Source organism: Spodoptera frugiperda, chromosome 20, assembly GCF_023101765.2.
Source record: "Spodoptera frugiperda isolate SF20-4 chromosome 20, AGI-APGP_CSIRO_Sfru_2.0, whole genome shotgun sequence".
NCBI classification, from domain to species: domain Eukaryota; kingdom Metazoa; phylum Arthropoda; class Insecta; order Lepidoptera; family Noctuidae; genus Spodoptera; species Spodoptera frugiperda.
The window spans coordinates 7,537,835-7,556,786 of record NC_064231.1 but is presented as its reverse complement, the minus strand read 5'-3'; the positions used below and the strand labels follow the sequence as shown (position 1 = coordinate 7,556,786).

The following is an 18,952-nucleotide window of genomic DNA, read 5'->3' as shown; positions in this document are numbered from 1 at the left end:
TATGAATACTTATTGAATAAAATATTAGGTAAAATTAACATTGGTTGTAGTGCGTAGATATTTATTAGTACAAAACCTCATATAATTTCATATAGGGATGTCGACAGGAAAATGTGCCATTCGCCTCTCAAGGTCTAAATATTAAAATATCAACATATTATTTAAAGTCGTTTGTCATCTGAAATGATGATATACGATATTCAATACGCGAATATTAATACTAATATATTATTCGAAAATTATGCAAACAAATTAATTATTTAATCCCCTATCGATTTGATAAAATAATTTATTTTTGCTACATACCAATTCGCTAGTAAGAATATGACAGATAAATATTACATCTAAAAATAAAATTGGCATTTATTTAAGATATAGGTATTTAAAAACTATGTTAAAATAACAGTTTAATATACAGTTATACTATCATGTGTCATCATACAATTTGAACGTATTTTTGCTGCTCCTGATATATGTACTGGAGCAGTAGTTCCTGGACCCATGTGTTTTGGTGCTTGCTTTTAACCATAGCTACTATGCATGGGAAAGTTAACAGTAGGCGAATAACTCGAAGGTATGGCAGCCAAATAGGCAGAAAGTTGTATAGAAAAAGGGCGAAAGTAAAAACTATCTTGTTGAGTGAGCTTCAATGTCCGACAACGAATATTCCCAAAAAAGTTGATATGTAATTGAGGCAAATGAGATATTCCAGAATTGAGTAATTTGGTATGTCAATTGTTTTGCCCCAATAGAAGACTGGAGTTATATTTTAATTGACAAATGGTAACTACACATACATAAAAGACGTTACTTTACAATGAAGTTTTATTTAAATTCATTTTACGACATTGAATGTAGATACTTTAAAACTACATCCTAAAAATACCTTTTGAAATTTATTTTTAAATATTTCCGCAAAAACGGTATTCGCTTTCTTCTATCTCTTATCTTTTATCTCTTTACCCAAATTCAAACCGTTGCATATTTATATTTATATGCAACGGTTTGATTTGCAAGCGTGACAAACAAACTTACTTTCATATTACATATTATGTAATTACGATGACATGTAATCCTTATCATCTTTGATCCATTTATATGTAAAAGTGATATAACATGATATTACTCAAAAACACGTGGAAGATGCTCGTATTGCATAATAATAATAATCTTCGTAGAAAATGCACTCTAATGATTAAGGAAGTTGATTTAAATGTTCATTACCTTGCATAATTACGAAAATTAGTCCTTGTACATTTGCAATTATTTCAGTCAGTGAATATCTTGGGATATATGTCGTGAAAAAATATTCAATGAAAAATAATATTTAATTGTGTATTGTTTTATGTGACTTGTACTAGTTTCCTTATTTATTTTATTGCTTAACGAATAAATTAAGTACAATGAAAATAACAAACTGCATTGTTATTATTTCAAGTTGCATATTATTGTCTAACTAAATTGTCATTAATTGTAGAAAAATATATATTTATCAACGTCTTTAAAAAACATTTTTTTCTGCCTATGCACTTTTAACTTTCATATTATATGAACATAGTTATAAAAAATGATCTCAAAAAATACGAAATCAAACAAAGGATAAAAAATAATACGTCTAGATTATAAAAATCAGTTCCTTTATTATCTAAATCAATACTATTAAGGTTATTGACTCAGTATATAAATATTATATACATCATCAAGAGTATTTACAGTCTTAACAAGCTATTCTAGAAGGTGCTTTAGCCTAGGAGTGAGGCAATAACCGCTGAAGGGACAGCACCGCCGGGACCTTGCTGAATTTGGGGCTGGAAGCCATTTTCATCAGCAGTGTAGGTGACTACGTAGGTGACGCCATCAGGGCCAACCCACGCGTACTGTCCCTGCACAGCGATGGCCTCATTTTCCGTGCCTTGGTTCTTAAGCTGCCCTTGTTCTTCGTGCTTGGATCCATCTGATTGCTCCCATCTGTAAAATAAACGTCAGGATTAAAAACAGGTGTCTTGCGATTCTAGGTTGCATCGAAATAGAACGAATCCTTACGCGAAGCTGTAAGAATCCAGTCCAGCGTTGTTGACGTCATATCGGAGGAGCTGAACGTCCTGAGGATTCTGTTGGGGAGCAGCGTACGCAGCAGCGACCAGAGCAAGAACGATGAACTGAAAAAAAATTCTTCCGTTAATCCAATTCACAATTTCACTTTTCACTACACAATCCATGACGTCACTGGGATAGTAAACCAACCAATTTCATTTTGCTTGTTTTTTGTGACTGTCTTCTTCAGAGTACACTTGATGTGTGGGATGATTACGTATCCAAACGGTTCTCTTATATACCAACGTAAGTATTTCTTCTAATACCGCGTTGCAACACTGCGGCTGGGCCAGTGGTGCTTCTTATTACCTATACCACAAGATCCAGCGTCTGGCTCGGCGGGCTACGTGGTATACGGGTACGTATATTACATGCTTTTAATCGATGTAGTTTTAGTGCCATCACGTGTTTGTAAACACTTAATTCCCCATGCAATTGTCTTATGTAAGAAATAATTGGCGTACAAATGTCAATGTTAATATGAATTACAAAAAGTTTGTTGTCTCTACCGCTATTATACTTTTTTAACAAAATTTTACTTGCATCAAATTGTTAATGCAATTTTATTAATCCATTATTACAAATGTATGCACACCTAATGGATATAGACATTAATTTAGCGTTAATGCACCTGTTTATTGTAGCTATAAATGTCTTCTTTAACAACATGTATTATTTGCAGAAACGATATCTAATTGAAACTGAACGTTTATGATTTAAATGATACTTATAGACAATTTTATTTATGTGTGTTAAGTTTGAAGTTACTTTTAATGAGCATATATTTACTATCATAGGTGCATGCATCATACGACTGACCTTTTTAAATATTTAATTTTAGCAACTCTGTAAATATTTCTTTAACATTACAGCTGTCATAGTAAAATACACATATTTTTGCACAAGACCTATTTCTACTATAGGTCAACGCATACATTATGGACATGACATTCCGGAGAAGACGCCACGTGTGGGCGATGCAGTTATCTCGTGGCATCCATTTATTTTTAGCCCACGTTTTCAACAAAATCGTGTATAAGAAAATAATAATTTTATATTTTAATGTTAAAATACTGTTTAAGTTACGTAAACAAAAGCCAAAACCTATGAAATATGTACCTTCTATCCATGATTCTGATATTGGTCCAGGTCTAAGTCATCCTACTAAAATATCTCACAAACGGTTTGGGCCTTTTTGAATAGCACCGGTCTATCTTTATTTGATAATTGTTTGATCCTGATAGTGATTGATCCTGAAATTTTATGTATCGTTCAACCTTATCACCTACTAGGCCAACAAGATAGTTACAGTATTAAATTAAGTTTTAATTTTGAAATTAAAATTATAAATAAGTTTAGTAATTGCAAATAGTATTGCAAATGATGTGATCATACGCCAAATTAATACAACCATTTTTGGACAAAAGCTAGTGTTGCCAGATATCATAATGATGTTCACATAAATTACCAACTTCTTAATTCACGATCTCCCTGGATTTAATTAATATTGCATAATTTTAATCTTACAGTTTTGTCTCATTTCCCATGCAACAGTGCTTTCTGTAAATCTAGTTCACATTAATTGAAGAGAGACACTTCCTAGGTGAAGGATAGCAAATATACGAAACGGTAAATTAATTTGTATTCTATTTCTACATAATAACATCTTGGGTGCATGGCCAAGTAACATTTGCCCTGGAAACTATGTTAATTTATGAATAAAAATTACATAACAGTAGCAGAGTCAAATTAAGCGCCTACTTGTAATGTTGTAAGTGTAATAGTTAGCACTCACAAAACATTAATCTACATTATTATTTGGTACAAAAGTTAATGTACCTAGTTCATGATTTCATATTCGCCTATGATTCACAATGTAAGATGTATTGTAGTGAATGGACAGGATTACACGCCGGCTTCACTTGTAATATATTAAGTAAGATTGACTTTTGCCCACGACTTCGCGTCTTCCCAGTCACAAATGAACTCTCTAGACGGTACCTATACATTATGTTCATAAGCAGACAGTGACAAAAGCCATTGAGTGCGTCCCAGACAGTCCATTAATTACTCATTTTAAAACAACATTACTTAGGTATCTATGACTTTAACAAACTGGTGAAATTATTAGAATGGTTTGGACACGTGTTTTTTATTGGCCTCTTAGGGAAATTTGGAATATCAATTCAGTTACATAATATTATGTGTTAATGTGGAAATGTCGGTGAAATACTGTTGTAAAGGGTCTAATTTACGACGTTCCGACGTGTTGTTTATGATGAATTCTCTCAAGAATGTCGAGTCGTACTGACCTATACGCGCCATGTGGAGTTTGAAGGCAATAGGTTAACACCATGCTGTCGCTACTTAACGCAACTGTTAAGCCTTAGAAACCCGCAAGGCGTGGCTACTTACGATACTGAGGCGAGTAATTGCTTCATTAACTAAGAAAGATCAATACTATCATTCCCACATTAAACGTACATAGTTTATTCAGTCAATACGTATTGCATAAGGCTTTATAATATGCCGATATGAGCTCACATTATTCGTATATGGAGCAGACGTAATGGTAAGTAACCGCTTTCTTTTGAAAGTAACTGACATTGATTGGGTGGAGCTCACTATGCCTTCGTTTATGCAACGATGCCGCCTCATTCCCATTCATCTAGTTTCGTCTAGCATTTTCAAAGACAGACAAAGTACTAGACATAATGAAGCCTGGACGGTAATTAGTTATCCTGACGTTAAGGTGTCAAACTAGTGTTTAAAGAGCACTTAATCAACATAGTGTATTAGTTCTTTGTAGAAATACTTTGGTCTATTTACTAAATGTACTTTAGGATTAATAGTAATACTAATGAAGCTAAAGGTATTTGTGTTTGAGCAAAAAATACATTATTATAATGTAGGCCATTAGACACCTGCCTATGACCTCTAAACGTTTTGATGCGTAATTTGTAGGTTAGTATGTAGAAGGTAAAATAAATAAATTACAATACGTGTGTAGAAGATTTGGCCTAACTTGTTCATCTGTTTTATAAAGGGCCCTTTAATTCAGCATATATTTCGGTAAACCGTACAAGATAAGTAGATAGATAGATAGTACAGGATTTAGGTATTAATTTTTATTAGTTTTCAGGATATTTTGAATTCCTATGGAAATATATTATAGTATTTGACATCAAACGAGATTTGAAAGTGAAATACATCGAAAATTTTATAACAGTACTTACTATTTCGAATATCATTAACTGTACTTGTGTCAATAAGAGTCATCGACCTCAACTTAAAGTTTTTTTTTACATACAATAAGTCCTCTTTTATTGAGTGTTTGTTTTATGAGTACTGTACAAGTACTTTTAAATAAGTTTTATTGTTAGAAGTTTAAGAATATGCATTAATTTAAAAAACTAAAGTTGAACTACATTAAAGCAACACCAAATGACTGGAAACGAAAAACGAAACAAATCAAGGAATTTTAACGTTTTCTTAAGGCTATGAGAATCTCAAATCGACCTTTAACATTTTCATTGGACGAATTATTCCAAAGATGCACTTTGGTAAAAATGTTAACTCTAAAAATAGATTTTAGTGTTGAATAAATAAGGTCTAAATTGGCTGTGGAAATATAATTTATAAATAAACGAACAAAACACAGAGTTAAATGTAAAATGATGTGTGAAAGGTCAAGGTTTCACATTTTGTGATGGACATTGTATAGAATCAGTTTGAGACTGTGTGAACACGTTGTGTCAGTCTAGGAGACTCATCTCTTATGTAACTGTAAGCTTTGCAGACGGAGACACGGTGCATTTTTCATCTGTATTGATCTTGAATATGCATTGTCGATAGTACTTACAACACAGACAAGTAAACATACCTACAATAAACTACTCGAGGAAGTTTTTTAAAATATAAGTAACTTAACAATTGGAATAGTTGACAGGAGGTGGGCGTTACTCGTTGTATTTAATTAAGTCATATACTAGGAGATTGATCTTAAGTAGTCGAGCTTTTTTTCATGTTAGGGTGTCACTTATGCAATCGTTGAAAGCTAGTAGGTAAAGTTTACTTTTTCAAAAATAGGCGATTACAAAATCTTTTTTAAACAAAATTGCATCCTCACAATAGAGGTTAAGTCCCAACCGGTCTGCTTACGTCACAGTCTGTTGAACCGTCGAACTAAACCACGCGGAGTCGACCTCTGACACGCGTCGCTTTCCTTATAGATTAAAACGTCTCAAATTTTAGGTCAAACTTCTAATACGGACGCTTCAAAACATAATAAAGAACCAATATTTACATATTAAATCAGATGCATTAATATTATGTAGTACAAGGTTATAATGACATAACAGTTTGTCGGCATCAAGACGACACCTCATTATTTTACATAACTATATAAATATTTACATTCCATTGAGTGGGTCAAGTTTTATGCGATGATGCGTTTGCTATAAGATAGCCATGTTTTTTAGCTTTTTATTACTTTAATATCGGTAATGGACTTGGCAGTCATCAATTTATCAGGCTTATAAGAAATGCCATTATTATTAGCAAGCACGTCATTTTAATAGGTCAGTAGTTTTACCGCCATATTCATATTTATTTTTGGATGACTTTTTATTTCGTTGTCTTTTTAAAAAACTCTTATTTTGTTTTTAAAGTTCTAGAATCCTGTTCTTTTATTGTTTTTTTGATAATATCTACGTAAAGACATGAAAAAATATATCGTGTTTCAAGGTTAATCATGTATATAGTAACCACATTTTCAATTATTGATTGACGTATTGCAACCTTAGGTACGAGTAACAAACCACTGTGGTTTTGTCGCCAAAGTGACGTAAGAAAATCATCACCAATTTGCACAGCCCTGTGTGGTTAGGATTATGTTGACTTAACCCCGTTATTACTCAAGAATTCTTTTGTCATACGGTAAAACATAAACTATTAGCAAGAACTTAAATTGAAGATAATTTGTAGTTAAAATTTAAAATTTCCTAGCACTCATACACCACGAATGAATGGTGTGTAATTTAGTTTAAAATCTTCTCAAATGGGTACTTCAATGAAACAAGTAGCTCGTCCCCATAAATTAAAATACCACTCATCCATGGTCAAGACCTCTATGATTTTATAACACGTCGAAGCACCACTGTTGACCTTCAGCTGTTAATTGGCTTTTGATTTAAGAGCCCTTGTACAAATGCACCGAAACATCGGATGTGGTAAAAAATGAAGACGTAACTGTAACATTTATCGATGATAAACAAGTCTTCGTAATACCAACATATAGAGATACAATCTATAAAATAAACTTTATAACATTTAAGATCAGTCGATCGCATTTGCTTTGCGCATCTATCTAATTTCTGATTGCAAAGAATCTGTTGCTTCATTGACTACGTGATTTGCTGGCCATTACGAACATACCTTATTTGTTATGGGAAACAATCACGTTGTGAAGTTGTTTGTTAGTTTTTGAATAAATAAATGTAAGTGATAACTTAGTTACGTGATTGCTTAGATTGATTTTTAATGTGTTCCATGCAATGATAAGCACTGGCCTAAACAATGTATTATAAAAGGAAAACTTTATTGACTAAGGGTAATTATAAGTACGTACATTACTACCAGTAACATAAGGGACCAAGTGGTCTTAATAGGAAAAACAAATCCAAGCTTTTAACATCAGTCGATAAATATCGCATAGAGCTGGTTTAGTAAGAATAAAAATTGTACGGTGCGCGGTGTATGGATCTTCCTTATAAAGCTTAAGTGAAAACGAAATTATTCACGACTATCCTCTTGTGACGTAACAATCGTGTCTGGCAGAGGCGTGAATGATAACAATCTTATGTCTCAACCAACATTGGAGTGTGCGAACGAAGAACCAATGCATGTAATAGAGACAAAATATAGATATCAAATAAAGATGTAATACAAATTACTCTGTCAGAATAATGCCCATAATAATCGGGGTTAAGGCGTCTATCTACTCATCCAAAGTCATTTAGATTTATCATTGGCGTTATTACATCGGTAAGATATATTGGTGTTATTTAAAACCATTTTTGTTTAAGTAATCATTTGATTTTGGATCTAATAGATATTTCTTGTCACTCATTTCTATTTTAGATATTCTATTTAATTGGTAAATGTCAGTAAATGCTGACCAATGCCACGACATTATGTTTAATGGGGTGATTCATGGGAGTGGTGACGAAATCTCCAGTAATGAGGTTTTCAGAGGAGGAGAAGGTAAATGCAGTGTTGGCAAGAAAAAGAACATGGCATGTGCACTGCGCCAAACTCAGAAGATTAAAACAACACAGACAGAAAAAAATACTTGGTTCTTATCACCATTGTATGAATAGCATTGATCAAGAAAAAGACTTCAAGGTATATGGCAGAAAAAATAAACAAAATAACGTAATAAACTATATTTAAAACGAAGCTACCACTCTGTCTAGTTCATCTTCTGTGAAACAGAGCAGCATAAAGCAGTAGACTCGCCGTCGATCAACATGGCTGTCGAATATTGGAGACATGTAGTACGCATCTTCTTCGGGGGAATATCGTTCTAGATCTATTTTACATAGCTGGAAAATTAATATTATGTCAGGGTTATTTTGTACCTACTTAAAGTGCAGAAGGTAAGCGATTGGCTGCCTATTACATGTTAAACTATTACGGAACAAAATCATTATTTGATCAGACATCGTTAGCGATGTCTGATCGGATCTACAATATAGGAGAGTCTAAATCACACTCAGTTAAAACTACACTACGTAAAAAGAAGAAGATCCTAAAAATGTAAGTATTTTTGTTTATTAAGTCTTTGACTGCCTAAACCGTGGAAGGCAAATCCTCCGTTAACGTCGGTCACCGGTGACCACCACGGCGTTCAATGTGTTAAACCTAGTAAAATTAAAACATATAGTACCTAGTAAAATTAAAACAAATAGATAAAATGTGTGGACGTACCTTTTTATCGTCTTTCTCATAGCACACCAACTCCTCAAAATGGCTGTTAACCTTGGCTTTTGGGTATTTGAAATAACTTTGTAATTCGGCGTAACGACCTAAATGCTAGAAAAGTATATTTAAATTCAATAAATCCATTGTTCTGTGAAAATCTTATCAAGTGATAAATCAAAATGTATAATTTTACCTCTGGGTCTACAGAGCCAGATTTTCGTATTGTATCTTGGGGAAATTCACTGGGAAATATTCGTCTTAATTCAATATCTTCGCTGAAACCAATAAGTTAAAGTAAACAAACAAACACATTAATCAATCAATTAATTGGATATTTCTTAGGCTTTAAAAATTGTGAAAAATGGGTGTAGCTACATAGCACAGTGGCATTACGTGCCGTGTGTAATTTGCTTCTCTGCCTACTCCTTTGGGGGTAAAAGACGTGATGATAACCTGTGTTGTAAATAGTGATATCTTTGAACTAATATTAAGCACTCACTAAGTATAAATTGCACTGTGACATCGTCTGATCAGACTGTTCAGCACCTAAAATGAAATTATATGCTTATTACATTGTATTTCCCGATATTTTATCAATAAACTACACCTTAAAAATAAAGACAGCACTTACTAGATACACAGAAAAATAACTAAATATCCTTAACATTATAAGAGATATCTTTGCTGTACAGTATGACAAAAGAAATAAATATTGTATTATTTAAATAAAAAATAAAAAACAAATACTTGTGAAATATAATATCGTAAATTGTTATTGGTTTAGTTTTACGATATATTGACAAATATTATTTTTGATAAGACTTTTACTACAAGACCTATGGATATTGAAAAAATCTGGTTCAGTTCGATCTAAAAAAAATGAGGTTGTGGTATAGTCCTGCATAATATATCAACTTTATGTATGTCAACAACAAACGTTTGATCCGGTGCCTCTAAGATTTACCAAAATTCATTACGGAATGGAATCTCAAGTAAAATGCAAAGGAATGTCTAGTAGACATTTCATTCTTAAAATTAAGTTGTAAACGGTTTAAGCGTACCTTTTTAGATTGACTTCATTCAATGGAATATGCAAAGATAAATCGAAGGTAAGTTTTCTGCGATCTTTATAAACTTGTTCAAAATAAAAACAAAAATTCCAAATCAACCTTTAATACATTCGTATCGTTTAAAATAACCACTCGAATTGATATCATGCTCTTGAATGTCGTATTATACGCTCGTAATTTCGAAAATACTTTTTTCTTTTTTGAACAACGAGGTGTAAATTGGGATGAGACAAGTTTGCGAAGGCGATAAGGTGCACGCAACGCATTGCTGCATTTGGTTACAGCTATAAAATATATTGGTTTGAGTATTTTACGCGTGTAAATACAGTATGCATAGTATTTTAGTAAGTATGCAGGTAAGAAAATAAAAATTAAGTCACTATAGAGCCAGAGGCACTGGCTGGCTGGCTAACATAGCAATGTTAATTAGGTAAACAATATGTTAGTGTCTCCGTATTTCTAGACGTACTATAAAATTAATTTAGATCAATATTTATTTTCTTACTATTTCTTGTGCGTTTTCTTGTCTTTTACTCGCCGCAAATATTATTACGGAGAGTTTGACCACTAAACAAAACGTCAACGTCACGCCTTTTATCCCCGAAGGGGTAGGCAGAGTTACTCATTATGGCACGTAATGCCGCTATACAGTGTACACCCATTTTTCACCGTTGGTGTTATAAGTCCCATGTAATAGGGGGTGAGCCTATTGCCATATACTGAGCACAATTCCAGACTCCGTGCTACTACTGAGATATTTTCGAAAAGCCGAAAAAAGCCCAGCAATGCTTTGCCCGACCCAGGTATCGAACCCGAAACCCCTTGTCCGGTAGTTGCACTTGCGACCACTCGACCAACGAGGCAGTCCACTAAACATAATAAATTTATGTAATCGTCTTTCTTATATCGATCCACTAAAATATTCCACCTAACTATAGTTTTATTTTTTGCCAAGGTGATAAAGATAGACGAGATGTACCAGGTAAAATGCAAAGAATTTGAAAGTCACATTCAATGATAAAAAATACCTAAGTCTAAAGAGAAAAAAAAACGTGATTTGCGTCTGTAATTCTGTATAATCAGAAAACATACCTAATAAAGAAATTAAAGCCATATATTATAATATATGCATAATATATTATGCATATTTAAAACAAAATAAATACGGTAACATTATAATGAACACTTTATAATTTTTTCAGACAACAGATAAACAAATTCTTAAAATCTTGTCATATTTAATTTGTCAAATTAATTGACTTCCGTAAGAAAATAAGCAGAAAATTGTATGACATGCATGATTAAGTACGGGTATTCACTCAACATATAGTAAAAATTCGGAAGTTGCGTCAGATACAAAATTAAATAAAAGCCACGCAAATCAAGTAAACATGCTTATCTAACGTAGTTAAATATTACAAACGTTTCAATATTTCATTACACAATCATTCTTCTATGCAACTTTTTCGAACATAAGTTTTAATCTATTAGAACCAGACAATACCTACACTTACTAGGTTCTTTAAAATACAAGTTTGTTTGCGAACTTCATTACAAGAAACAGAGATGGCGCTATTCTATAATCTCTATGCTTGGCAGGAATGCCAAGATCGCAACTTAAAGTTTCAACTATAGAGAGCGCTTTAGTCCGTCCAGTTAATTGAGTCCCTGTCAATTTTTAAAACATTCACGGAATCTCTTTCCATTGGTGGTAAAAAATGCATTATGGGTGAGGCAATTAAACATCAATAGAATTTCAACTATTTTATTATAACAACATCAAATTATTCTTCTATCGTTGAACCTCGTGTGGTCATCATTGATCCTTGGTTGGTATCCATTGGCATCAGCTACATATTTCATGGAGTATGGCTTTCCTCTGGAGTCGATGTAGCCATACTCCCCACGGACTACCAATGATCTTCCGTCAGGCCCTGGAACAAGGCCACCTTCTTCTCTCCTGTAGGTGCCATCTGAGGTCTCATACCTGTTGAAAGAAAATATAGAAATAGTTAGTAAATATATAGGTGAATTGATAATCTCCTCCTTTTGTTTGAAGTCGGTTAATTATACAACATGCCTTCAGAAAAATCAGTAATAGTATAGAATTTATGTTTGCACCTGTCCAATTAAGAATGCTTTGGTAATAAACAGCACATATTACAATTAGATTAATTAACTGACAAATAGTGGGTGTATGATCACTGTCTAGGCCTTTGGGCAAATAAGGCGCAGTATGTTTTAAATATTCATAAAGTTTCCGTGGTTGGACAGCGATATAAAAGACATTGAATAAAAGTTGCTCAACTCTAGATACTTCTCAACATTCAAAATTACAATAAATACAATTCAACAATTATTTTAAACGTAAATCAAAACAAATTGTGTTTAATTGTATGATCGTTAAATTTTATGCAATAATAGATAAATGTAAAAATATTTGTATACCTATATAGGTACATGGTGTTTTAAAACTGTAAAATCACTAAATCAAATTATTTAACATCACGGTCTGATAGTAAAATAACAAAGAATATGCAAGTACAGATTCGCTTAGAGAATAGGAGGGATGTGCAAACAATTGCAAGAAACGATCTGGTCATGCATGGTTGCCTAATAAAATAGAATTGCATTTCGTTACTCTGCACGCAAAAACAATGATTACCTGAATTCCTCATATGGAAAGGCTAAGAAGTCGGTTCTAACGATGTATTGTTTAGTGATATATAAGGTAGAGGATTTTCGAGTTCGATTTCATTAGTTACGTTATTAAGCCTATGGTAGATCCTAAAGTAAAAAATAAACACCATTCCTAATTTGTTCTCTTGAAAAAAAAAACCAAGAGCTATTTTTTATCGAGACATTCGAATTTCGAACTCATGTCAATACAGATAGAAAAAACAATAATATAATAGAAAATTTAAGTTTCGAAGCAATAACTCGAGATTTATTGAAATTAATGTGACTCCTATATTTAGTTTAACGTGATTATATAAAAATTAACAAACATTGAATGCTTAACAAAACATTGTATAATCGTTTATTATACGATGACACCTCGACTTAACCTCAGATTAATAAGACCTCAATTGGTTTTCTGATTACACAGTGTACCCATTTGTTACGTAAACTATGTCAAATATTTTCGATTTATAATGTCATAATAGCTATTATAAAGTGGATAAATTATACTAATAACCATAACTAAACACCTGAGAAAATAATAAAAGTAAATCCCCCAAATTTTCACTAGTTTATTTTAGTAAACCCTTAATAATCCAGGCTATGAATACCATTTTAAATAATAATCTGTTGTAGAAGAGGAGTAACTGTGAAGAGAAAGATCGACAACCCCATTAAAACCTAGGATCTCAACAGTAATGACTTGTAGAGCTTAATAAAACATACAATGTAACATATTTTTTATTAAGCTGTATGTCTAATTTAGGAGAACACTTCGTATGAAATAAAGATAAGGCTTCAAGAAAATTCGTTATGAAGTTAAGTGTGCTAATCACTATACATAGCACTATTACACGAGCTTATACCTAATGAATAAAAATGAATCTTTGATTAACTCTGTGGCTTAGGTCATTTCATTTCATCATGGATCAAAATTAACTAAATGTTTTTTGAGAATAAAACATTAACACTTATGTCATACAATATTTATATTAAAAGCAAAAATAAGAAAATCTCATATGTTCCTTATGATATAAAAAAAAAACAATTGCGTTGTCATTAATTCCATGACATGTGACCTTATTAAAATAAAACCACGTCATGTTTGCAGATTAACATGTCAACATGTTATTAGATAGTCATAAAATCAAATCGAAAGATAATAATATTGATATGTATTCATAATCAGAAGCAAATCTCTTTTTCTTTTTACTTGTTTTTCTGTTAATAAAGAGATCGTGAGGTAGGTACAGTTAATATAGGTACCTAATTATATTAATCGAATATGCTAAACGTTTTACGAGTTTACCTTGTTATATCACGAACCAAAATACAATTTTCTTGGAAATTAGTCATCAATATCGATTTGGGACAACATATAATATTTTCAATTCAATTTCCTTCCAACAATGACTAATCTTTATAAATAAAAATAATTTCCAATATTATTTTCAGTAAATATTAAACAAGAAGCTATTAAATGATCTATTACGTAAATCATACATCTGTCTAATATTTTATGAAACAATTGTAAAGAAAGTCAAAGGTATTTTTTTTAATAATTGAAATATCGTCGTAGATTTTTAAAGACTATAAATCACCGAACAAAAATTGATAAAACATGACCTTCTCAAGAAATTTCGTAGGATTATTACATCAAGAAAATTATTTATTCCAAAATAATAGTTTTAACATTGCATTACCAGTCATTATCACACTTACTCAAAACTGTACGAGCCGTATCCATTATTGTTGTAAGTGAATTTTTTAATTTGCCCCCCAAGGCAACTAGCTACAGTGACAAATGCCATAAAGACCATAGGCAGGACGTAGAGATGAGCACCTTTTACCTGCGCAACAAAATACCATAATGTCAGGGCCAACGGGTCAAGCAGACTACGCTTTTCATTATAAAAACACTAGTTATGCTCGCGGCTCTGCCAGCGGTTTGTACCACAATTATTTTGCAAGTTTGTATTTATTTAAATTATTTTAGACAATTACTCGAGGAAATTGCGAATAATTTTTAAACAATTGAACATTTTTAGGCTAGTGTTGGAGATGTTGTATGATGAAATCAATATTTTGAAACAAGTAAGAAAACAAACGATTATTTCAATGATACCAACCACGTGTTAATTACAATAACCAGTAATAGTCTCAACCCCCTAAAAAACATTAAAAATAAACAGATATATCTTATTATTCTGTTATATATTAAATCTAAAAGGTGAGAATGACCATGCAAGTAGGTATTTGTAACGCTCTTTAGTAATACAGACTAATGTTTGAAGATAGCATTTTAAATTATAATATATCCGTGTTCCGATTACAAATTAGATATATTTGATTATTGCCAAATATTAGGTATATTATCGAAGTCTGGCAATGAACTGAAAAACATTTAGTAGTTATGTAACCACAAAATAGCTGCAATTTTAGTGTTATTAAAGGCATTTGCGGTTTCTATAACGATGATGATTTTAGTTTGCAATGTCAGTTTTATATACATACATACTTTATCCTGAGAATCCACATTCATAGATTTTATGTGTGCATGAAGTTTTGTAAAATTATTCAATGATCCTGCGTGGTTCAAATAAAATACGGGGTCAGTTTTGACTGCATCTTTGTCTGATGGTTTTAACACTATTGGTTAATATTGTGAATGCATTAACTGAATTAGATTAGGCATAGTAGATTGCGGCATATGAATTCAAAGAGAGACTTTTTTTTCTATAACTAAGCAATATAAGTTTTCTAAACATATACCTACTTTCGTACATTTCTAAGATATGTTAACGTCATAAATAATATGACATCTGTTTCGATGAAGTGTTGATTTAATTTGCATTAATTAGATTCTGATATTTTCCTTATTCTATCGTAATATTATAAGAATGCGGATTTTTAGGCTTTGATCCCGGATGCATCTTCCAACAGTCACGTTACATTTTTTATGTTTTGCATGATTTTAGAATACAAAATGCATTGTTATGATAGATACAAGTCGTAAAATGCAAATTAGTGTAATAAAATATACTGCTTTTAGTTTTAAAACCTTTTTTTTAATTTTTTTGAAAGACTGATTTGACGTGGCGGCTATATCTTGATAGGAATTTCAAATTAACTTTTTATTACTTGGTACATTCAATTAATATTTAGATAATAGGTATCCATATATGACATGATTATAAGATGATTTATGAGGAACATAATAATAAGATTGTAAGATCCGATTTCGAGTATAATAACAATAAAAATACACTTATTAAACAATTCTATGGAAATTAACTATCATACTAAATCGAATATTACCAAAGAATAATGTGGGAGTGGTGTGTAAAAGCTATCGGTTTCCTAAGAAGCAACCTATCAACAAGAGATTAACTTTTTTAATTCTATTGCGAGAGAATGTGTTTGTCATGTTGGCACATAAGGGCCGCTTAATCTACAAACAACGGCTGCAAACTTGACAATGTGTTAATGTTCGCCTCGAGCGCTCGCGACACTCAGAGTAAGCGCCCTAATTTGATAAGAAAGAATTATTATATGAAATCAATACATGTATGTTACCCAAACACTTATTATTTATGTATGTACGTGCCTTTAAGTTTTGTGAAATACTTATCATATTGACAGACAAGTCGAGATAATTCTTTTAGAATATTATTGGCACATTAGCAAGTTTGACCACCTACCTGTACAAAATAATGTAGTCGGTAAAAAAAGAACTTCAATAGGTAGATAATCATTAGTGACATTTCTAAGCAATTATGTAGATGTTTGTCTATTTTTTGTTCTGTCTTTGGAATAGAAGTAATAATAGAAGTGATGTGCGTTGTGTTTTTACTAACTAGTTACGGGTGATATTTAGTTGTTTAAGTGTATCATGCTAATATTATAAATATGAAAGTATGTTTGTTTGGATATTTGTTCGTTAATCACGCTGAACCTAATGAACGGATTTTGATGACATTTGGTACCCTATACAGAGAGGATATGAGCCGACTAAGGGAACGATTATCCACTGGGAACGCGGGAGAAGCCGCTGGCAGAAAATAGTGAACAATAAGCTGTTGTAATAACGTAGAGATTTATGCATTTATTTATTTGTCTAAGGGTCAATGTTCCTAAATAATAATAGATAACTCAAAAACATAGTTAATTTGAAGTTCTTGAAATCTGGTTTTCGAATCCAATCAGTTAATTAATACGGCCAATTACATAACATGTGAAACTGGTTTTTTTTTACTTACCATATTGGGCGTGTTCTTCAACAGTGCGGATCTAAGTGGACTGTGAGTTGGGGACAACTGGCCACACTTTATATCCAGTTCTTGAAGAATGTCATGTCTGGACTTCATTCCAGTACATTGCCACGTCAAGGACTAAAGGAGACATTGACACTGTAACATTATTACGCAAACGTGGGAAGGACGGTTCACACTGTGTCAGCTAAACTGCGTAATTATTCGCTCCTGTTTTATTGAATGGGATTGGAGTCGCTGGTGTAGTTACTTTTTCCCAATAGGTGGTAGCTTTGAGACTGCGGCTTTGGTTGGTAAGAGTGAAGACTCAGCATCGCATCATCGCAGCATCATTACACAGGTTTGGAATGAGTATGCAGTACTGAACCAAAAAAAATATAAATGTTGTGGAACAGTGTTTCACTAAAAGTATCGACAGCAAAGCTTCTGCTTTGTTGCTGTTGAACTTTTAGTATGCATAACGTTATAATATTCAACAAAGAAAGACAGAGATGAAAATAAAAATATCCGTGATCTTTACAAATAACCAAACTTTATTATAAACAAACGACTCTATACCATTTTATGTTAACGTGGCTGTCTTTTATTTTTCACATAAAACACTTTTATGGGATTGACATGAATAGAAAGATAGAACATCATTATTCCTTATTATTATTCAATACAGTGTTAAAGAGCCGTCAGGTGGGGTATCATTTATCAAAGAATTTATGGTTAACTATTACCCATAATTGCAGACCTATTATATTTACTCCTAATTTAATCGATACTATTCTTATACTTACTACTTGTAATTACTTTATATAAATCTTTCATTTGTCTTATGATCTTATGACCTCAATTACTAGAGAGAAACTATGGACTTCGAAATACTAACCATCTTAGGAAACAATAAGCAATAATGAGAGTGAAGAGCAAGAATTAGTGTTTCTTTAGCACCCAAACAAAGAGTATGAACACCGTCATAATTATGGATCATACGAGCCTTTAGCATTAAATATATTGTTCACTTATGATCAAGTGCACCGCCAACCAATTACCCACTCAATTATAACGTACTTAAGCCTCTAATTAACTTAACACCGAATGCAAGAGTTTTGTTTTCTTTATAAAAATTATAGCGTATAAGTTTGAGAAGCCCTGTAATAATAAAATGTAAACTACCATAGTCACTGTTTCTTTTTAATCTCACCCGGTTTTATAATAGGGCTGATATTTATATTAATGTTCCTCGCCATTCAGGTCTTTTAACGAGCAAGCTCTTTCAATGTAACTGTTAAAGTTTTTTATGCGTATTATATTGATGATGCTCTATTTTGTTTCATTGTATATGTAAAGGGTTTTTTTATGGTAAAGGAAGTCTTAGTATATTAATAATGTAGGTGGAAGGCCAATTGAGGAGGTTAACTCAATTTCTTATGATAAGTTTCATTAGTAACAAACAAGAAGAGCTACTGGCAGGAGGTAATTGAATAGGGAAGGAAGATAATGTGATACGCTAAGGTTTTTGGTCGGCTAAGGACCTCAACATGTTGACTTTGATAATAATGATGAAGAAAAGCATACAAGCTCTTGTCTTCTAAATCAATCATTAAACAATAATCATCTTTAAGTATCATACGATACTTACATTAAAGCAGATGCTTTGATAATCTTCTATAAAACAGCGGGAACCTTTATAAAAAACATAAATTGTCTACACCTAGGCTATTAGTTAATTAATAGGAGATTAAATTTGTTATAAGGCCGTTACTTTAACCTATAATAGACCCTATATTAAATGTCTATGATTTATGTTGAAGTTTGCCTTCAAGAGGCTAAAAATCTAATCGATTCGTCTTCGTGACATCG

General features: G+C 32.1%; 1 pseudogene; it reads right to left on the bottom strand.

The window, feature by feature from the left end:
- Nucleotides 1-1,620: 1,620 nt before the first annotated feature.
- On the bottom strand, nt 1,621-17,247 carry LOC118282357 (uncharacterized; annotated as a pseudogene).
- Between the last annotated feature and the right edge of the window lie 1,705 nt (nt 17,248-18,952).